Genomic DNA, 23555 nt, shown 5'->3' with positions numbered 1-23555 from the left:
CGGATAATGGAGCTGTTCCAATGCTACATTAAGTAATTATTTGGGCATTACAGGCTTGCTGTGCTGTTATGTCTCCACACTAAATTTATGGGGAGAGGGAACACCCTCTCTTGATCCATAGTTCCTTTTCCTCTAGGGGCACGTCACCTTGTAATTCTACTATCTGAACAATGGGCAGTGCGTTAAAGGGCTCAGTATTATTAGTGCTCTCGAGTCGCTTGGATCCGAGTGCCATCATGCGTACTTTTTCTTTTTTTCCTCGGAGTAATTTGGTAGTTCCTTCAGGCAAATAGGCCACTTCTTTGGCTGCTCTATAGGCCATATCATTGCCCTGTGAAATAAAATACAGGCCGGCTGTGTGGGCACCGTATTTTATTATGGCCACCTCCACTGGGAGGGGTAATACCTCAATTAGTTGTGCCAGTAATTCTGCATGCTGAATGGGGGAGCCATCACTCCTTTTAAACCCCCTCCTTTCCCATCGAGCCAACCTTGGGTGCACTGTGGAAGTGACGTATGCAGTGTCTAAAAAAATGTTGACCACATGCCCTTCTGAGATATTTAGTGCTGTTATCAAAGCCACCAATTCCACCACCTGTGCCGAATAAGGAACTGGCAGCCGCATTTGAGACCAAAGAACAAGTTACTTACCAAACTGGTAACGTTCTTTCGATGGAATGTTCCTCCGACGTATTCCACATCTATGACAATTGTGTCCCACAGCTGTGCACTTCGGAAACTTTTCAGCAGAGGGCGTTTTGCGTCAATGGTGTCGGTCCCATGTCCCTCGAGGGCCTCCGTCGAGGGTCAATGTCACCAGATGTTATATATAGCACGCACGGCGCCCTTTGCCTCAGTTTAGTTTTTTCCCTCAGAACGTGTGACACCAGTCTCATGCCAGTATAACAGCCTACAGCCTTGCGGAATGGAAGCTGCAATCACAGAGGAAATTCTCCAGAGGGGCAGGCTGGGAGGGCGATGTGGAATACGTCAGAGGAACATCCATCGAAAGAACGTTACCAGTTTGGCAAGTAACTTATTCTTCAAAGGAATTGTGTCCTCCGACATATTCCGCATCTATGACAGAACTCCCAAAGCAGTACCACACTTATGGAGGAGGGAAAGAATTTAGAATGTGAAATTTAGAGTGCGCAATCAAATAGTGCAATAGAGGACTGCCTTACCAAAGGCCAAATCCTGCCCATGTATGGAGTCCAGGGAATAGTGTTTAACAAAAGTATGGACAGAGGCCCATGTGGCTGCTTCACAAATATTGCTATTAGGAACACCCCTTTGTAGAGCAGTGGAGGCAGCCACACCCCTAGTAGAGTGAGCCCGTAAGCCTACTTGAGGGTCCTTCTCCACCAAACGGTAGCATTCAGAGATAGTCAAAACAATCCACATGGACAAGGTCTGTTTGGAAACAGCCTGACCTAAACGCCATCCAGCATAACCAACAAAGAGCTGATCGTCCACTCTGACCCGGGACATCCATGAGAGATAAAAGCTCAAAGCTCTCCTAGGATCCAACCTATGGAGCCTCTCCTCTTCCTTACCAGGATGCAGAGGAGAAAAAGCCAGAAGAACCACCTTCTGGCTCAAATTAAATTCCGACACAACCTTCGGAAGAAAAGAAGGTCGCACCCGCAGGACAACCCTGTCCTTATGGAAAACAGTAAAGGGTGGCTTGGCAAAAAGTACCTGCAACTCACTCATTCTGCGTGCGGAAGTAACCGCCACTAAAAACATAGTTTTAAAAGACAACAGTCTCAGCGGACAAGAGTGTAAGGGCTCAAACAGAGCTCCCATCAGGAACTTCAAAACCAAATTTAAATTCTAACCCGGCACCTGGAAAGGGGACGGTGGAAACACATTAGACAGTCCCTTCAGAAACTGTGAAATCAAAGGAATCTTAAAGTAAGAACACTCTTCAGATGAGCGCTTAAATATAGACAGCGCCGCCAGGTAACCCTTAATGGTAAAACAGAAAGGTGATGGCTGGAGGGTTTTGAATTAATCATAACCACGGGCAAAGCTCTGGGCAACCCTCCAGACCATCGTTTTTCAGCCTGCCAAGCCATTAAAGAAGGGGAAAAACCATATGCAAATCAGGCTTGGCCCTACCCCAAAAGGGGCAGTCCAGCCCGAACTGCTAGGTCACATCCCTTCTGCACGAGACCACAAGCATCCCCAGACATGTTTCAGCCTTGTTGGGCGTCATCAGTGAGGAGTAGCTTGGGTCTCTAAGCCCGGCAGACTCGGGACCCACGTCTGGGCATACCCGTCCCACTCGGGGTGACTTTGGCAAAACAGAAAGGTGATGGCTGGAAGGTTTTGAATTAATCATAACCACGGGCAAAGCTCTGGGCAACCCTCCAGACCATCGTATTTCAGCCTGCCAAGCCATTACAGAAGGGGAAAAACCATATGCAAATCAGGCTTGGTCCTACCCCAAAAGGGGCAGTCCAGCCCGAACTGCTAGGTCACATCCCTTCTGCACGAGACCACAAGCATCCCCAGACATGTTTCAGCCTTGTTGGGCGTCATCAGTGAGGAGTAGCTTGGGTCTCTAAGCCCGGCAGACTCGGGACCCACGTCTGGGCATACCCGTCCCACTCGGAGTGACTTTGGCAAAACAGAAAGGTGATGGCTGGAAGGTTTTGAATTAATCATAACCACGGGCAAAGCTCTGGGCAACCCTCCAGACCATCGTTTTTCAGCCTGCCAAGCCAGAATTCGTGTTGGATGGCCTAGAACCAGAGCTGCATAGCCTCCCTGCACAACGGGAGTGACACTGCCCCCCCTTTTTTGTTGAGGTAATGCATGTCCACTGTTTTGTCTGTCATAATCAGGACAGTCTTCCCCCGCATAGATGGCAGAAAAGCCTTCAGGGCCAGCCTGATTGCTCTCTGCTCTAACAGATTGATGTGGAGTCTGGACTCCGACGGAGACCAACGGCCGCTGGCTGTCAACTCGTTGGCATGAGTACCCCATCCTGTGAGGGAGGCATCCATCACGATCGTCACCTCCGACCATGGTTGCCAAAACGGTGCCCCCTTCATCAGATTCCCTTCGTCAGCCCACCATAGAAGATCCTTTGGCGACCGAGATTGGAATCTGAACGGGATACGACATCTTGCCGGAGAACTGTGACAACTGCATCTTGAGAGGCCACTGCAGGGATCTCATCCGCAGTCTGGCCTCTGACACCAGAAAAATGCAGGATGCCATGAGGCCAAGCAACCTTAAGAATTCAAATGCTGGGAGACACTGGGCACGTTGAAACTTGTCCACCATCTGCAGAATGTATGAGCCCTCACCTGGGGAGGTGAACACTGCCCCAGGGACGTGTCGAGCACTGCTCTGATGTATTGGAGCCGCTGGGAAGGTGTCAAATGCGACTTCTTTAAATTCAGGGAGAAGCCCAGCGTGTGTAGGGAATGGCAGGTGACGGACAGATGATCCAGGGCTTGCTTGGTAGAACGCACCCTTATCAACCAATCGTCCAGGTAGGGGTAGACGTGAATCCCCCCTCTCCTGAGGTACACTGCCACCACCACCATCAGCTTGGTGAAGACTGTCATGATGCCTACCCCCAGAGCACCAGGCCAGGCCCAGCACCCCCGGGAGCAGGCATCATGCCCCCGGGTAAAAGCCCAGCAGCCCCTTATAGGGGCTCTTTGGACTCTGTCCTGGCGCCTTTGGCACCAGGCTCATGTTGGACATCAGTCCTGGCGCCATAGGCGCCAGGCTCATAAAGGAAGGTGCTTTGTGCACTTACCTGATGCAGACCATGCTGCAAGATTCAGGCCTCCCTGAGACCTGAAAGGGACTATTTTTTCATTGGGACTATTTTGCCACTCGGGCGTGGCCGGGGAAGGATACTTACCTGGAACTACTTTGGTGGCTATTTAAGCCACGCTCAGACAGTAGCTCACGCTTCGCGTTGTTCTGCATCCAAGCAGCTGAACGCTCACCGTGTCTGCTCCTGCATCTGGTCTCCAGCCAGGCCCGCCTCGATCCTGGAACACCTGTAAGGAAAGAAGAGAAGAGAAAGGTGAAAACCAAGAATTTTATCAAACTTCGTACCTGCATCCGGAACCTTCACGCCAGCGTTCCTGAGAAAAGACTTTCATTTAAAAGCACCGCGTTGCTCGCTGCAGCGCCGCGCTTCACTCACCTGTCCTCGGGAGTTCTTCTGGCTCCACCGCGACTGTCTGCACCGGTCGCCACATCTCTGCGCCTAAGGGAGAGAAGAAGAGACAAAAGGTGAGCAGAAGGAACATATGAGGAAAGCCTAATTTTCCGCCATAACACTTAACGGCCTTCTGTTGGTGGACCATTCCTCATTTCGGGTCGGCGCCGCTTCGTTGGCAGGAACCGCACCCCGGCCCCTATGGGGAAAGGACAAAAGACATTACTGGAATAATATAAAGACATTAAGAGGGATCGCCCCCATCGCTAACTCACCTGAGTTTACCATCGGCAATTCAATCCCTCAACTCATCGCCTTCATTCTGCACCTGAAATAAAGGACAGATCACAGGTTAGGAAGGCAACAGAAAAGGAGGCTCAACACTTGAACTTTTGTAATCTTCATACTTACGGCGTTCCGCTCGGAAAAGTCAAATGGATTTTGCCAGCGCCATTCTGAAAACCAGTGAAGTAACTGGACAAATACGCGCCCCTGCATCAGAAGCAGGATGGAGAGTTCATCCTTTCAAACCATAAGGTGAGCTTCAACCGGGGATTTTGGAGGAAGTTAGAGAAGAACGAAGGGGGGAAGGGGGGAGCAAGCACACTAGTCTGCAGACTGTTAATCCCCTTTCTCATCTGCAGAAGGATATTCCTACGGGCCAGACAAGCAAGATTTGGGGGTCCTGTTCAGTCGGTGTTCCGAGTTCTGCGCATCACGCTCGAAGAGGCCACAGCAACCCAGACTAGACCAGCGCCTCCGTGGGAGTCAGGTGAGCGTTACAAAGACCCTCGGGTGGAGGTCAATCCGAACGGCAGGACCCGAAACTGAAAATGCAAGTCGCCAGCCGCGAACCTCAGGTACTTCCTGTGCTTGGGATGAATCGGCACATGAAAGTAAGCATCCTTGAGGTCTAGAGACACCAAATAATCCTGAAGTTGAAGGGCCTGGAGGACTTGAGAAAGAGTGAGCATCTTGAACTTGTCCTTCCTGAGAAGCTTGTTCAACCAATGCAAGTCCATGATGGGTCTCAATCCCCGTCTTTCTTTGGGATCAAAAAATAAGGGCAATACCATCCCTTCTTCCTCTCCGCTACAGGCACCAGTTCTATGATGCCTTTCTCCAGCAGGGATAGGATTTCCTGCACAAGGAACGGATCCGGACACTTCAAAGAGAGCTTCCCCGGTGGATTGCTATGATATCCAGAACCCACACATCCGAAGTAATGGCATGTCATTCTCCAAGATGCTGCGCAAGTCTGCCGCCAGCCCGGCGAACCATGGGACATGGCCTCATGACTGAGCGGATACGGCTGCGGCAGTGCCTGATGGCAAAGAGGCAACTGTCCGAGCGGCTTTGGCACCCCGAGTACCCTGTTTTCCACCACGGGTACTCTTACGGTGGCCCCTTTGACTGGCAGCTCCCCTCGATCTACTAAAGGAGGAGTAGAAACAAAAGGAACCTCAACTCCATTGCTGTCCCCTAGGACGAAAAGGCGGAGGTTGATGTACTGCAGAGCTCAAAGACTTCGCTGCAGCTTTGGAGGTCTGCAAACTCTCAAGGCTCTCGTCAGCCTTGCTGCCAAATAAATGAACGCCATCAAAGGGCATGTTCAGAAGATGGGATTGCACATCAGGAGCAAACCCCGACTTCCGCAACCACGCAAACCTGCATAGTACGGTGCTCGCAGCAATGAACCGGCTGACAGAGTCAGCCAGGTCCAACCCCGACTGAAGGGATTCACTCATAGCATCCTTGCCGTCACGCACGATGGCTAGGAAGCCATCCCTTTCCTCCCCCTCGGAATATGCTCAGGCGCTTAGGAAACAGGTCCACAGAGTGTGTGTAAATCTTGCCAGAGCACATGTGGAGTTGACAGCTTTCAGTGCCATGCTCCCTGACAAAAAGACCTTACGAGCCCATCCGTCGAAGCGCTTGTCGTCCCTATCCGGAGGGATGGTAGGGTACGCCTGCTGCCTCCAGGTGGCCGTAGCCGCCTGAACCACCAAACTCTCAGGAGTGGGGTGAGTAGACAAATAGCTGGGGTCGCTAACAGATGGTCAGTACTTTTTTGCCAAATTCTTATTGACCACCGGAAGCGATTCCGGGGCCTGCCAAGCTGATGACACCCTTTTTTTGCAATGTAAGATGGAAAGGCAATACCGGGTCAGAGGGGGAGGACCTTGGTCCAAGATGTCAGTAAGGTCATCCTGAATAAAATCCTCAGGAGGACTGGACCACCCCAGGTATTCGCAAACACTAGACATGAGCCGCCTATAGGAAGAGTCAACATGAGCCCCCGGCTCAGGCCTTCCAAACTCAACTTCCGGAGAAGTATCCAGGCCACTGGCATCATGTAGGGGCTGCCGCAACTCCTCCAATGGACTGTCATCCAAAAATCCTGGAGCATCATCCTGAGCAACAGGATCTTCAATATCTGATCTTTCCGCATCTTCAAAAATGTCAGGCAAAGGCTCAGAAAACCCAGCCCCAGCGACAGAAGAGGGCCTGGTGCCCAATACCCACCTCCCAGACGTAGAGGAAGCCCCAGGAATCTCCTCAGACACAGTACACCCAAAAAACACCAAAGGCGCCAAGAGCCTCGATGCCAAGGGCATCGAGAACATCGACGTCGAGGGCATCGAGAACATAGCGTCGATTCCATCGGCCGACTCAACGTCTGAGACCTTTGGCGTCAACACCGCTACAGGTGTGGGCTGATAGGACGGAACAGCATCGTCCCAGTCCGACTGGACCAGCACTGCACAAGTCGACGCCGGTATCGTTACCTCCACACGCTGCACCAGTCTCGCTGGGGATGAGAACGGAGACCTGGGCGCATGGCTCTTGTGACTGCTCTTGTCCGCACAGGACCTCGAGGGATCCCGGTGCGAGTTGCAACGCGAGCCCGAAGACGTGCGAGCTGCAGATCAAGAGCGTTCTCTGCCAGCTTCATGAGAAGGCGCGACAGAAACTGTGCCTTGCGACTGAAAAATCACCATCATTTGTTCTTTAAACGCCGCCCACTCCTCCGGTGTCGAGGACTTCATGGGACAGGCGACCGTACGCCAGGCACCATCCTCCGAAGAGGACGGGGAAGGCGACCGGTGGTGGCACTTCAGAGAGTGCTGCGAAGACGAGGAATGGTTGTCCTAGATGTGGAATGCGTCGGAGGACACAGTCCCTTTGAATGCAATCCCTCTCCCTCATGATGGTACACAACTGCGGTAACAGTGTACCAACACCCCGTGCTCAAATCTATCGTCGAAGACTCGTTAACAAAGAGCATGTCTCCCCCTCCATGGCTTCCTCATGCAACTGGGGGTTCCCTTCCATCCTGTCCATGTAAAATGCTCAATCGTGAACATATTCTCCCGGTGCAGCTGGCTGTGCGGTGAACGTTGATGGGTTCCCTACATGACATCTAACAACCTCAATTGCTGGGTTTGTCAGTATCACCTCGTATCCCAAGGCCCTGTGAGTCGTTAGCATGGATTTAGATTTTTCAAGGATCGCAAAAAGAGAGTGCTACATGTACAAAATCACTGGTCAACCCGTCGTTATGGTGGCTGCCTTCTCTATGGTAAACGATGCAGCCGCCAGCGTTTGTTTGCACAGGAAATGCCCTTGCATTACTGGGTCCTGCAGACTGCTGTAGTACGCCAGGTACTTGTGCCCCTGTGTTTTTTGTTGAGTGAGGACAGCCGTCAATACTGTGCCTCTAGAATGTGAGAACAAATACAATTTCTAGGGTTGCCAATACTGGGGCATGAGCAAGTGCATCTTTGAGTTTGGCTATATTTTCATTCATCTCTGGGGTCCAATTGATGGAGCTCTTAACCTTTGTGCTTCTTTGAGTGCCTAGAGGAGGGGCCTTGTGAATGTTGAATAGTCTAACATCCAAGCCCTACAGTAATTGCACAATCCTACAAATTGCTGCATCTCTTTTTTCCTGCAGGGCAGTGGCATTGTGTGTATGGCTTCCACTCTCTCTGGTGTTATCTTTTGTCCCTCCACTGATTTAATTTACCCCAGGTACACCACCTCAGTCTGACAATACTGCAGCTTCTATTTGGCTACTTTGTAGGGTTAAAATAATAATTGAATCTTTCCTGCATTGCTCCTCCATCACACTGCACACTAGAGGGTTGTCTACATACTGTATAACAATGATGGGTATTTGAAAATTCCTTAAATCCATCTGGATCCCTCTGTTGAACACACTGGGGTACTCACAATACCCCTGTGGTAATCTTGTGTGTTTAAATCGGACACTGCGATGCGTAAATGCGGTGAGATATCGGGAGTCCGGATGTAATGGGATGGAGAAGAAAGCATTTTTTAAATCAATCACTTTGAAATATTTTGCATTTGCCGGGATGTTACAAAATATTGTAGCCAAGTTTGGCACGAGTGGGAAGTCAGCTTCTACAACATTGTTCAGAGATAGCGGAGTTCCTGTATAACTCTCCAGGCCCCTCCTTTTGCCTTTTTGATTGAGTATATGGTCATGTTGCATGGGGACATTGATGTCTGTAATATGCCCTGCTGCCATAATGCGAGAAGCATGTCATAGATGCCCTCATCTGCTTTGTGAGAAAGTGGGTATTGTCTCACCCGGGGCAGCAACGCCCCTTCTTTTAAATTTGATGTTGGTGGCCCTTGTCCCTTTGAACACTCCTACATCATGGGCCCCTTTGGTTCATACATTTTCGGGGACCTCCTTCAAGTCTCCTTAAGTGTAGGCAGCCTGATTTTTCACCAACTGTGTAATTTGCGGCACTAGCTTTTCTACCACTTGAATTTGGGCATGTGGAGCTGGAACACCATTTCTCCCTCCTGCTCACCCTCCGTGCACAGCTGATCATCAGTCACATCAGTCAGTGTCAATGTAGGGTCAAAACAGAGAATTGTACGCCATTCAATTTTGACCACATCTGTCCCACATAATATCACCATGTCTTTTTGTGTAGCTGCAACAATATCAGCGTGCCTGGGGCAACTTCCTTGTGCACTGAGGGCCTGAACAGAAATTGTCTGACCAGTTGGAATGTTTTTCCTTTCATCCTGGGCACCCAACCAACAGTATTTGGACCCCGTACAGGAACACCTAGGGGTGCGTTGGTTGTCCTCGCAAGGTACTTTGTACACAGTAGGCCTGTATAATGGCTGCCACCCTTATCATACCTTTTTCTGAGAACAAAGAGGCTGCATTCAGTTTTCTTAGCAAGTCCCTTCCCAGTATGTTTATGGCAGTATCTTTTGAATACAATAGGGGAACCACAAGTTGTTCTGTCCATATCGTTAATAGTAAATCCTGCGTTACTGGAACCATGACAATAGCCCCAGAAAAGCCCTGTGTGTCCGTGCATTTAACAACGGGAACCCACCGTCCCTTATACAAGACTTGGTGGCTCCCTTATTTATCATAAAGGAGAAATCTTTCTGTCCTGTCTTCACTGCTACCTCAGGTTCCTCTTCAGGGTCTTAAGTAATTGCAAGGACTGGACACACATGTACTTTCTGTAAGCATTCCTATTGGGGTGTTGTGCCCTGAGGGAACGGAAAGAGGTTCCCTCCCAGAACCATTACTCTGGTAAAGTAGGGTACTACATTCTGGTTTAGCAGTGTACTGTTCGATTGTGGATATGTCTGTGTGGGTAGTTGCAATGCGTTCACTGGTATTCCTGGGATCCCTATGTGTCCTGCTTGGGTGGGCATCTGTAGTTACTGCAGTGGGGGTTGCTGGGGCTGCATGTGTGTGGGATGCACCTGTCGCTGTGTCGGCTTGGCCCCTGCTTGTGGTCTCCTGGAATTATAGTAGTTGAGCTGATACCCATAGGGGTACATTTGTGTGAAATGTCCCTGTTGCTGACAAAGAAAGCATGTCCCTGAAAAGCTAGGTCCTTCCCTTGATTATCCAAATCCCCTGCTCCTCTACGAGTACCCTCTGCCCTGCTGGCAGTATCCCATTGATGTGTTAGTCCCTCCTTGAGGAAAGATGCCAGTCTGTTGTACTGAGGCTGATGGTACCCCCCTTGCTGTGCCCCCCACTGAGAACCCCCCTTGTTGGGTGGGAGCCACTTCAATGGAGCCCGGTGTGGCCACCGTCTCTTCCATTGAGAGCTTCGCTAGCTGCTTCTTCACCAACTTTGTAACTCCCTTTGCTGCAATATCTGCCGAATCTTTCTCCCCTTCTTCCTTACATTTGCAAAAATGCACGATAGTCAAGTGTATGTCTGGCCACTCCTTGGCTTCGATCCCTACTATCTTATATAGGAAGGTCTTCACATCCGGCCTCGGACCAATGAATGATAAAATATGGGTATGTATTCATCTCACGATTGTCGGGTCTCTAGGGTCCACATTGCCTGTATTTGTCATATGTATTCTGCAGGGTCCTTGTCTGGTTTTATCTTATGGGCCAGTATGGCCCCATGTCCGAAGTATTGGGGCACATACTTCTTAGCACTTTCCACATGTGGGCGCAACAGTTATTAAAGGGCGCCCGATTGTGTATATTTCTACTCAATTTTACCCCGTTGTATTCCGCCTGCTCCCATATTTTGTCTCCTCGCTCCCCCAATATTGTCGCGAACATGCTTATCATATCCCCAATCCCCAGGGCGACCCCTGGTGTGTCCTTCTTGAGGGGTTATATCCACTTGCTCGCTTCTGCCATAAGAGAGAGCAGATTTACACTAAGTTGTCTCTGTCCATTGTCTACCATGGCATTTAGTGTGCATCACCCCTCCCCTTCTGAAACAGGAGGAGATGGGCCAGAGCACCAGGGCCTGGCCTGCGGCACAGCCATCCTATCCTTTCAACTGCATAGGGTCTTGGACCAGTCCCAGCTCATTCCCCTTCTATCCCTCTTTTCCTTTTGTTTCCATTCCCTCTCCTTCTCCTGATCTGCATCCCAGGGTTTATCGTCCCATCATTAACTGGTGCTCATTGCCTCAGACAGGAACGAGGGGGCAGACATGGAGTCCACTTCAGATGAGTCCTGCCCTTCCTACCCCTGGTCGGAATCTTCGTTGTCCAGTTTAAACATGTTCTCCCCCAATGTCCAAGTATCTCTACCACCTCCTGCCCCACAACTCTTTGTCCTGTCTCTACCCCTCATTTTCGATCACCCTCTCTGCCTCCTTGAACACTGTGTCCAACTGTTGTCACATGCTCTCTTCTATATTCGCTAAATACGTCCAGATGCTGGTTTCCTTTGGTTCTCTAGTACCTCCTACTGTCATGACCCCTGACCCTAGCCCTCACTGGGAAGTCAGCCTTCCAGTTAGGGCCAGGTCAAAACCTTATCCAAGACTCTTTTGGAGTCAGTCCTGGCACCTTTGGCGCCAGGCTCATTACCATCATGAAGAACAACATTAGAATGGGACAATTTACTTTGGACTATTTAACTTAGGAGTTCAGCCAACATGGAGGCACACACATAGCTCAGTTACAAGGAACTGAGCTATGCGGTCTAGTCTGTTGGGTGTGGCAGGCCTGGGACTATTTTACCTGGACTACTTTACCTGAGACTACTTAAACCACACCCAAACAGCAGAACACGCTTCGTGTTATTCTGCTGTGGGCAGCGTAACGCTCACCGTGTCCAGTTCTTTGATGCCAGTTTACCTGAAACCAAGTTCCTGCAGAGAGAGAAAGAACACTACGAAACTTACCTGGAATAGTATCCTGTCTTCAATCCATTGCCGACTTCAATTCCACTCACCTGAAGGTACGAACTCCATCATCCGGCAACGCATGCATCCTGCAAAACCATAACCTGGAAAGAGGAGGAAGACAGACAGCATTAATAAGTGTTTACTCACGTTTTCTCCCGAACGAAGAAAGCCACACAATTCTTACCTGGGTAGTCATCTCCCGGTCAGTATCATTGCTGGAACATCACGGCGCTCTGTGAGGAACATCGTGACCTGAAAGGGGAGAAAAGACACAGGTTAGCAATATAAAAGGTGAAACAGCGCCGCGCATCGCGCATTACTCACCGGACAGCATCGCGCACAGCACGCTTTCGCCTACCGGCACATGCTCATCTTCAAACTGCATGACAACACCAAAATACCTTTCCATACCTAAAAGGAAAGAAGCAAGACATAATTATTCAAACTAAGAGGAACATAAGAACTGCATATAAAGACTGTAAAGCAGCAAACCTACGGAGTCGCAGCAGGCCTGGATTCCCACAGGGGGCTTGCACCAGGGAAGTAACTTGGTCGCTGCTCGCCCCCCACATCTACGCGCCCTTGCCACGAGAAGCAGGACGGAGAATACAACTTTTACAATATTAAGGTGAGGAGAGGGCCTAAGGGGGAGGACGGAGTTGTGAGGCCAAGGGAGGTGGGAAAACAAAGACAATCTGGTATTGAATTCAACTCTCCTATGTTGCAGACCCATCTTTAACCCGAGGCCTTACCAAGGGACCGGGAGAGGGTTCGAGAGGGCAAATCATCCAACCAGGGCTGGGTGGCGTCCCCGTGGATACCAGGTGAGTGTAACACCTACCTTAAACTTCATCTTCCCCTTTCTTGTTTTCCCCCCTGCTTGGGGACACGCGCCATGGGGTGGTGTACCCTGCGGCTGGCTTCAGCATCTGGTACCATCCGTATGGAGATGGTGGCGCACTAGGTGGCACCACCATTTCACTATCCTGCCTGCCTCCCTTCTCAGGCTTCCTCTTTTTCGCTTTGTAGAGCTTCCAGAGCCCTAGGACACTTAGCCTTTTCTTTAGTTTGGATCATTTATAGGTTGCTAGTAAATACAAGAACATGCTTTCTATTATTTCAGTATTGAGTGTTCCATCTCCTGGCCATTTGCAGAAACACTGTCCAGGAACCAAACAGGAAACTTGCTCTTTAATTTTTTTGGATGCAGAGAAAGCGTTGGATAGTGTAAATTGGACCTTCTTAAATTTCACTCTGTTGAGGATGGGTTTTGGCCCTTTATTCATTAATGCAGTTGGAGCACTAAAGTCGGATATCAGTGCCAGGGTTTGGGTAAATGGAGTCTTGTCAGCTACTTTTAAGCTTTTTAAGGGCACACATCCGGGTGTCCTTCGTCACTTTATCTTTTTAATTTGGCTTTGGAGCCTTTTTTAATTAATTTTCGACATGCTCTGTGTCTTTCGGGGTTTAGAGTGGGGGAGCTCGAAATTAAAACGCTAGCCTATGCAGATGATGTTACGATTGTTCTTGGCAACCCTGTGTCATGACCCATAGAACTTGCCCCTTCTGGACTTCCTGGTCCTTATCGCGCCGGGGCTTGTATTCTTTGTTACTCCCAACATGGATGCAACAAGCGACTTGCCTCGCACCAGCTTCCACGTCGCACACGGCACGTTCTATAAATTGGCCACGCCCCCGCGGCCCCGCGTGTCTCAACGCTATCATTAGGTAGTGACTTGACATGTGTGTGCTGTTCGGCGAATCCACTAATCCTAGATCCTGGTTCCTTCTTCCTTCCTTCACCCCTTCCCTCTAATCTGCTCCTGGAATCCCCATTCTTAGCGACCGCTATCTACCTTCCTAGACATCCTGGTACAGCGGCATTCCCGGAACTCTGAACGCGCTCTGCAGCCGGACGAGACTCGAGCGAGTCTATACAAGACCCGATCCGTCCACAAGAGGAATCCTCCCACGGAACAGAGCAAGAAGCGATCCCAGGTGAGACGGGGGAGATTTACGACAGTTTGAGACGCCAAACGACCGACACTGATACTGCTATGGAGAAAGCAGTCCAGGACCTTATGCGTGGCATGCAAGAGCTCACAACTGAAGTACAGATCTTAAAGGCTGAGAATGCTGCGTTAAGGCAGCTTGTTTTGTCTCGCGACCCCGCTAACAAGGACAGTGTGTTACTGGATGGAGTGGTAGACAAATATGATGGATCGGCAAAATCCTTATGTGGATTCCTGGATTCCTGCTTGGTGCATTTTACTTTTAAGCCCTATTATTTTTCAACTTCTAGGGCAAAGGTGGGCTTCATAATCTCGCACCTCACAGGGAACGCGTTGACCTGGGCCACTCCCTTAGTCAACTCAGGGGATGCCCTCCTGGATGATTATGATATATTCATTCAGGCACTCAAGACTATGTTCGACCGCCCAGAACAGGTTTTTAGTGCTCAGGAACGCTTACTTGATTTCTGACAGGGTACTCAGGATATGCTAACGTACGTTACTAGATTCAAACAACTGGCCAAGGAAGCGGATTGGTCCTCAGAAGCAAGTTTTACTCTATTTCGCAGGGGTCTAAACGAGGACATTAAGGATGAATTAGCCCAGGTGGCTCGTCCTAGTTCATTCCAGGCTCTTATGGATCTAGCCATGCAGATAGACTTCCGAATCCAGGAAAGAAAGGCTGAAAGAAGAAAGACGAAGACACCTTTTCAAAAGAATTCCCTTGAGACCTCTGTTAAAACCGATTGTGCCCCAACCCCTGACATAGATCCGGAACCCATGCAAATCGGAGCCTTCCGTGGGCCTATTTCCCCTGAAGAAAGGATGAGAAGGATCCACACAGGCCTGTGCATGTATTGTGCCTCGGATAAACACCTTGTTAGAGAATGCCCTCTAGCCCTTCCACAGCGTTCGGGAAACGCCAGCTCCCGATCCTAGATGGAGCGAGGTGTCGGGAGAGAGATGTTTGCTCCACATCAATTCCATCCTTGAACTCTCCTGGACAAAACAGTTTGGTGATACTACAGGCCTTCCTCTCGCCCTCCAAAGACAAGACCTATCCCATTCTGGCCTTGGTGGACTGCGGAGCTATGGGAATTTTCATTGATCAAGACTGGGTTGTTAGTCATCATATTCCGTACGAGACACGAAACACCATGCAGCCGGTGGAAGCAATTGACGGAAGACCCCTCTCTTCAGGACCCATAAGCCTGCAGACTAAAGAGATCCAACTTTCCATAAACCATCATCAAGAGCGGATTACATTCGACATCATTAAGTCAGCCCATTACCCCATGGTTTTGGGTATGCCCTGGTTACAAAAGCACAATCTGTATACCAATTGGACAGCAGGATCATTATTCCTGGTTCCTGGTTCCATTATTTATGTCCCACTGTCTATCCCTGGATCCCTCCTCGATAACTCCTAAAGAACCACCAAGAGACCAAGAAACACCACTCATGGTTTCCAATATCATACAAGTTCCAGAGGCCTATCAGGAATATGCTGATGTATTTTCTACTGCCATAGTCCAAGCCTTACCCCCTCACAGGCCCGAAGACTGTGCCATAGACACAGATCCCTCAGCTGTAATTCCCTTTGGCCGAATGTTCATTCTTTCCGAACCTGAGAAAAAGGCCCTTCGGGAATACCTAGACACCAATCTTGAAAACGGCACCATAAGACCCTCGAAATCTCCAGCGGGTGCTTCGTTGTTCTTCGTTCCCAAGAAGGATACCAAGGAACTCAGACCTTGCCTCGACTATCGAGGCTTAAACCAATGCACCCTCAAAGATCGGTACCCACTGCCCCTGATTTCGGATATCCTGGAAGCTGTGAGAGGAGCCGTAATATTCACGAAGTTGGATCTCCGGGGTGCCTACCATTTAATCCGTGTCCGGGAAGGGGACGAATGGAAGACAGCCTTTAGAACACCCCTTGGTCACTATGAATACCTAGTCATGCCTTTTGGACTAGCCAATGCTCTCGCAGTCTTTCAGCGTTTTATGGACAGGGTGTTCTCTGATATGTTGTTCCTCTTCGTCATTGTCTATCTGGATGACATATGGATTTTTTCCAAGGATCCTCTAAAACATGAAGAACATGTAAAGGCAGTACTACAACGACTTCGTGAACACAAACTGTTAGCCAAACCCGAAAAATGCTTGTTCCACGTTACTTCTGTTCACTACCTAGGATTCATCCTTAGCCCAGAAGGAATTGGTATGGACCCTTCAAAGGTAAAGGCCATACTGGCTTGGCCCGCTCCCACTTCTGTGAAACAGGTGCAATCCTTCCTGGGGCTCGCCAACTTCTACCGGAAGTTTATTTCTACCTTTTCCGAGATCGTTCAGCCGATCGTTGCTCTATTGAAGAAAGACACCCCCTTTATCTGGTCTACACCGCAAGATAAAGCATTCCAACGATTGAAGACAGAGTTCACGCAAGCCCCCATACTGACCCAGCCTGACATAAATCGCCCATTTCTACTGGAAATGGATGCCTCTAACTATGCCATAGGGGCGGTCTTGAAACAGGAACTTGAGGATGGACTGGAACACCCCATTGCTTACCTTTCACGAACCCTGACCCCCAGCGAGACACACTATTTCGTCCTGGAGAAGGAACTCTTGGCCATCCGCCAAGCCTTCACTGAATGGCGACACCTACTTCTGGGTGCTAGATATCCAGTTCAGGTCCGCACAGATCATCGGTATCTCCAAATCCTACAGTCGTTGGAGTGCAGGAACAGTCGTCAGGCCCCTTGGGCCTACTTCTTTGCCCAGTACCAGTTTCAAATCACTCATGGTCCTGGATCACAAAACATGATTGCTGACGCCTTATCTCGACGTCCAGACTACGCAGCCACTGAGGACAAGGCCTATCCTAAGATGTTTCCCCAAACTATCTTTGTAGCTCAAGCAATCAACCTCCTGGAAGAAATCCGAGTGCAAACCCAGTCCTCTGACCTCTGGAAGGATACTTCAAGGAAGAATCGATGGAATCTAAGAGTCAAGGAAGAATATCTATTCAAGGACAATGCACTGGTCATTCCTACGCAGAAATTACAACACAGGTTAATAAACCTCTGCCATAATAACCTTCACTCCGGTCATCGTGGTATAACTAACACCCTCCGTCTTATACAAAGACAGTTTTGGTGGCCTCGAATGAAGACTGACGTACAACAGTACGTCAAGGCTTGTACTGTCTGCAGTCAAAACAAACATGATAACAAGAGACTGGCGGGTCTTCTACTGCAACCGTCGCTGCCAACAAGACCATGGGAGTTTATTGCTACAGACTTCATTGTGGAATTACCACCTTCCCAAGGGTACACGACCATCATGATAACCATAGACTTGTTCACCCATATGGCTCATTTTACACTTTTGTATAAACTACCATCCTCCTCAGAACTTGCTGGAATCTTCCTGGAACATATTTTCCGTCTTCATGGACTTCCTTCCAAGATCATATCAGGCCGAGGACCTCAATACGTCTCACAATTCTGGAAACATCTGTGTCGTATTCTAGGGATCCAACGCGCTCTCTCATCAGGTTATCACCCACAAACCAATTGAGCCACGGAACGTGTTAACCAAACTCTGGAGCAATATCTTCGTTGTTTTGCCACCAAGGTTCAGGATGACTGGTCTCTCCTCATACCCCTGGCCGAGTTTGCCTACAACAATTCCGATCACTCAGCACTCAAGGTCAGCCCTTTCTATTGCAGTCAAGGTTTTCACCCATCCGTTTTACCTTCTGTTCTTCCACATCCCACTCCAGTACCTACTCTCGACTCATGGATACAGACTCTCATCAACATACACAAGGAAGCCAAGGAACAATTGAAAGAGGCTCAAACACGCACTAAGCTCTATGCGGATTCCAAGAGAAGATCAGCGCCCTCTTATTCTGTTGGTGATCAAGTCTGGTTGTCCTCGAAACTATTACCGCGACATCTACGGCCAAACAAATTGGTCCCTCGGTACCATGGACCATTTTCCATAAAGGAAGTCATCAATCCTGTATCATTCCGACTCAAGCTGCCCGATTCCTGGAAGAAAATACACCCAGTCTTTCACACTTCCCTATTGAAACCATACATCCAATCCTCCCGAAAATCCTGCAGACCCAGTCCTGTTGTTGTGGACGATCAGCTGGAATATGAAGTGTCCAGAATATGCGATTCCAGGTATAAACGGGGTCGACTTCAATATCTGGTTGAATGGAAAGGATACCCTCCTAGCGAGAGAACCTGGGAACCAGTTTCTAACTTAAATACCCCTCGACTGCTTAGAAGATTCCATCTCATACACCTGGGCAAACCTGGTGGAACAGGTCTTCGGAGGAGGCATGCTGGCATGACCCATAGAACTTGCCCCTTCTGGACTTCCTGGTCCTTATCGCGCCGGGGATTGTATTCTTTGTTACTCCCAACATGGCCGCAACAAGCGACTTGCCTCGCACCAGCTTCCACGTCGCACACGGCACGTTCTATAAATTGGCCACGGCCCCACGGCCCCGCGCATCTCAACGCTATCATTAGGTAGTGACTTGACGTGTGTGTGCTGTTTGGCGAATCCACTAAACCTAGATCCTGGTTCCTTTTTCCTTCCTTCACCCCTTCTCTCTAATCTGCTCCTGGAATCCCCATTCTTAGCGACTGCTATCTACCTTCCTAGACATCCTGGAACAGCGGCCTTCCCGGAACTCTGAACGCGCTCTGCAGCCGGACGAGACTCGAGCGAGTCTATACAAGACCCAATCCGTCCACAAGATGAATCCTCCTGCGGAACAGAGCAAGAAGCGATCCCAGGTGAGACGGGAGGAGATTTACGACACCATGAGGAGGGGGCATACTGTTTTGAAAAATATGTTTGAGGAGGTCGGTAGACTCTCAGGGTACAAAATAAACTGGGAAAAAACTGTGGTATTTCCAGTACTCCTGTACGTAACCAATTGATAGACTGGAACTGCAGATGGGAAAATGAATGTGTGAAATATTTAGGGCTATATCTCACTAGAGACTTAAAAGGTATGGCTGGTTTAATCTAGATAAAATCATAGATATTCTTTGGCGGGATATTTGTAAATGGGGAAGGCTTTCATTATCTATTTGGGCTACGATTAATGCCATCAAAATGGTTCTCTTGCCTAAAGTCTTATACGTCATTCAGTCACTTCCATTAAGATTCACCAAGAAGGTTTTGGGTCGAGTAGATAGAATTTTTCAAAATGTTCTGTGGGGTATTGGGAAAACACCTAAGATACCAAGGTTTCTCATGGTTCGAAGTGTTCATGATGGAGGGTTTGGTTACCCCGTTCTTGATAATTATTATAAAGGTTTTTTGACAAAAGAAAATCGGCTTATTATTTTTCTACAAATGTGTTGGGGACTCCACTTTGGGCTGAATTGAAAAATACAAAATGAGACAGTTTCTCCTTAAAAGTCTGTATTCTTTCAGCAGGGTACCCAAACAAGTTGTGAATTTACAAACAGTATTATCTTCAAAGGATGCTGTTACTTCATTGATTTTGAGCAGTGGTGAAGGGTTGTACATGTACGGGGAGGCCTCCGTCTGGCAGAATCCAGGTTTACAAATTGATAATAGAATGTTGTGTTGGACGAGTTGGATCAACAGAGGCATATTGTTGCTAGAAGATGTTTGGTGTAATGATGGTGGGGGGATGCAAACTTTTGAGTACCTACAAAGGAAGTATGGCCTACAAAAGCGGGAACAAAGAAGGTATAACTGGTTAAAAACGTTGTTAATTGAAAGACGAAATATGATGTCCACTCCTCTGGTACAAACGGCCGAGAGATGTGATTTTATTGTGGCTGCTCCCCATAAAGTGTCAAGCTTTTTGAAACTCTTTCCGGTGGAGAGCCATTCAGTCGATTCCTGGGATAACTTGAGGCTTGCATGGTCTAATGAGTTAGGAGTAGATTTGTCTTTGAAAGAATAGGAAAACATATGGAGAGTCCCAATAAAGGCAAAAGTGGACATGAATTTATGCTACATTCAGCAGAGAATTTTAGGACGACTTTATTGGACTCCAGATAGAATGTATAGATTTGGCCTGAGTGATAGTGTTAAGTGTTGGGGTTGTTTGAAGGAAAGGGGCACCATTTTACATATGTTGTGGGATTGCACAAAGGTGAATGGATATTGGAATGATGTTCTAGATAGGATTGACATGGTGTGGAATATTGCTTTTCCAAGAACATCTTTGGCTGTACTTTTGAAATCCCCAAATTGTGTTCGACATTTGGATTGTGTGACGTTGTGTTGGGTCACAGTTCTTCTTGTGGCTGCTAGACAAATTTTGTGTGTCTGGAAAACAAGGAAAAAGCCATGCGTTGAAGAATGGCTAGTACATGTGCAGCTCCTTATGTGTTTTGAGAAGATCAAATTTGGCAAATTGCATAGAGATGAAGCTTATAATGAACAATGGAGTGTTTTTAATGAATTTTATTTTTAATATTTGGCTGGAGTTTGGTTGTTTATGTTTTATTTCCTTAAGAGTGTGTGAAGGGGGAGGGTTGAGGGGGGTTGGTGCTGTGTTATGTTGTTTCTTGTGTTGGTTTGTGTTATTGGTATCGTTGACAATATTGTATCAAAGTTTTGTTTAACATTTTAAAAATCCTGTGGATATTCTTCTTATTGTTTATGCAATCTGTTTTTGATTTTATTATAAGTTTAATGCTGATTGCCTATCCATTATTTTGTTGCATTGAAATGTTTGTTATCCTGAAATATAACTTTGTTGTTATTTAATTGTTCCTTAAAAGTTAAATAAAGAGAAAAAAAACACCGTCCAGCAGTGTCCTGTACCCACTAAAAGTGGTATTTGAGTATTTTATCACGATATTGGGGCTACTTATTACATAAATTATCCAGGGGCATGTCCATCCTGTAAGCCCAGTACTACCCTCGTTCGCGCTCTGACTGTACTATCATCTGGAGCTCCTTCTCTTTTCCCACTTTAGACCCCAGAGTATCCTAGTTATAATTATTTCCTTCACACCACCCCAAATTCCATCCTCTCACTATTACCTCTAACACGCCCCCACCTTCTCCTCACACATCCATACTTATCCTTCCTCCTGCTTACAACTTACCGACATTCACTGGCCCTCTCCACAGGCCCAACCACTCACACCTATCACGCTCACTGGCGTTCTCCACAGGCCTACCCACTCACTCTGTATTAGTACAAATATGGCCTTCTCCACAGGCCCACCCGTCCCCTAACGTACTCTATGTTAGTATGCAAATGCCTGTCCATGCCCTCCTCCGACCTTGCATTCGCCCCTACTGTGCCAAGCACAATTATTTATACACTACCACTAGTGTCGACCCTTCCACCTTGGCCGACGCCACATAAAACAACGAATACTACACCCAATACACTGACATCAAAAATAAAAAAACTGACTATCCAAATGCGTGCTCTTCTTAAATCAACAATTCATCAACACCCCATTTCCAAAATGATGCAAATCCCATCTAATGGGGTCTGCCACCATCTATGCGCCCTTCTGCTCTAATGCAGACATGCCCCCCACACACCCATTCCCTATCTGAGGGGTGGAACTAACATCTGTGACTACTACGGCCGATCGTCCTCCCCCTTGTAGGTTGCATCCTAAACACCATAAAAAATCCCACCCCCCCTCTGTGGGCATACAAATCACGCGTGATCTTGCGAAGGTACACTCACGTGTCCTAGAGATCTTCCAGTCCTCCCAGCACCAAGCCTTCCCTATAGGGTACACCGTCCTTTCATTGTGGGATGAAAGGGTGCTGGGTTTTTCACTGTTGTCATTTCAACGTGAAAACTCATCAAATTTTGTAGGGGGGGTTACAAAAAATATATAGATGGGATGTGGGTGTTCGGGGATAGTTAAATAATTAAAGGGGATGGGGTAAAAAATAAAAAATAAATAAAAAAACGATGAGTTTTCGCGTTGAAATATCAACAGAGAAAAACCCATCGTTGTTTCAACCCGCAATGAAATAACATGGAACCCCCTACAGCTGCACCTCCATCTGAGTGCGGGTGGTGCTCGGGACCATGCAGACCTTTGTGAACTCAGCGTTTGCAGGGCCTCCTCGGTTGTGCACTTCAGACTGGCCTGTGCTCGACTGGCACTCGCCCCCTGAGAGGGCAGCTGGAGTACCCTCAGCTTGCAGAGGGGAACTAAGGATCTCGCTGGGGCCTCCAAGTGTGTTAGGGGTCCTCTAAGGCAAATAAGGACTGGAACACCAATGTACTCCAAGAAGGAGCATACACCAAGCAAGAAGTAATGCAATTTTATTTAGGCCCAGAATACAGCTGTGAAAGCACAGTTCAAACAGCCCTGTGAAACTGAACTGAGTGATGTGAGCTGCCCAACATAATTTGCATACAAACAATAGATTTTCTTTTAAACACCTTACAAAAGCTGATTGGTGGGAATATGTCAGTCCCCAGTATCCAGGTATATATTGAATGATTGTAATTGGTTCATTCCACCCCTACCCCCAGTACCCAGATACCACAAACCTTCCCACACAGAGCCACAATTACATTTCAAAGCATTATGTGATTGTACTCACCACTGGAACTTTATTCATCTGCCACTGGTCAGCCCCCATCAAACACACAGAACAACCTGAGCTTGGCAAAGGAGAGACATTGACATTGCATCCAACCAATAAGGCGCTCTGCGCACATCAGCAAAGACACAGAACACTGTTGCACCCTACGGACACTGAAACCTCTCCTGGTGATTGGTTACTGCGAGAAACCTGAGGGTATTCTCCCAGGTGGAGCCAAGGAATCCCTTATACAGGTGGCCATGACACCGCCATCGCTGTTGGATCCAGTTCTTGGGTATGGACCACTGGGGGAGGATCACCTGGGTGAGGGAGACCAGGGTTATGCTAGGGGGAATATCCAATGTGAGGTGCAGTATCATAGAGAGGAGGAAGTCGAGGGGGAAGAAGTCCCTGAGGTTTTCCTTGGTTATTCCACTGCTACCTCCCTTCCACCCAAAGAAGCTCCCTTAATAAAATACCATCACCCCTACACCTCTGGTAAACCAACTAGGAACCCAAACCCTGATACACCTAGAACCTACCTCTCTCAGAACCCCTGTGTTCCTATATTCTACCTGAATACTCCCAGTCAGTCTTCTTCCCGACCCTCTGATTATTATTTCCCACACTCCCAACCTGCCCAGATAAAACATTACAGTTTCCACAATCCCCCTTGTTTATTTTATAATAAAAGCCCTGGTCATCCCCGTCCATTTCGAAACCCTCTAAACTGAGGGTTGTAAGTCCATATAGCACTGTTTCCCCATCCTACTCTGTAGGACAATCTGACATTCCAACCCTTCCCTTTTCTGACATGAATACTGTTTCACCACCTGAAAGACAACAAACTTCTAATAAAACTGTTTACTTTACATGTCTCAACACAAGGGCCAGGCAAAGTCAGGCAATTGACTTAAATCACACACACATGACGGCCCTTACTTTTCCCCACGTGGATAAAAGGTGGAGCGAAAGAGCACACTGCGAGCATGGCAAAGAGCACGGCGAGGTGGCTTATCAGGCGCAGCAGTTCAAGAGAAGATGAAAGGTGGCAGGAATCGAGAGGAAAGG

The 23555-nt window shown here is 48.2% G+C and overlaps 1 protein-coding gene across 2 annotated transcripts in view; it reads right to left on the bottom strand.

Moving 5' to 3' along the window:
- Positions 1-23555, bottom strand: part of LRRTM3 (leucine rich repeat transmembrane neuronal 3) — a 269916-nt gene that overhangs the window by 4190 nt on the left and 242171 nt on the right. The gene's annotated exons all lie outside the window — the stretch shown is intronic.

The sequence above is a fragment of the Ambystoma mexicanum genome, chromosome 8 (assembly GCF_040938575.1).
Source record: "Ambystoma mexicanum isolate Mex_15411 chromosome 8, UKY_AmexF1_1, whole genome shotgun sequence".
Classification (NCBI taxonomy): domain Eukaryota; kingdom Metazoa; phylum Chordata; class Amphibia; order Caudata; family Ambystomatidae; genus Ambystoma; species Ambystoma mexicanum.
This window is presented reverse-complemented; position numbering and strand designations above follow the sequence as displayed.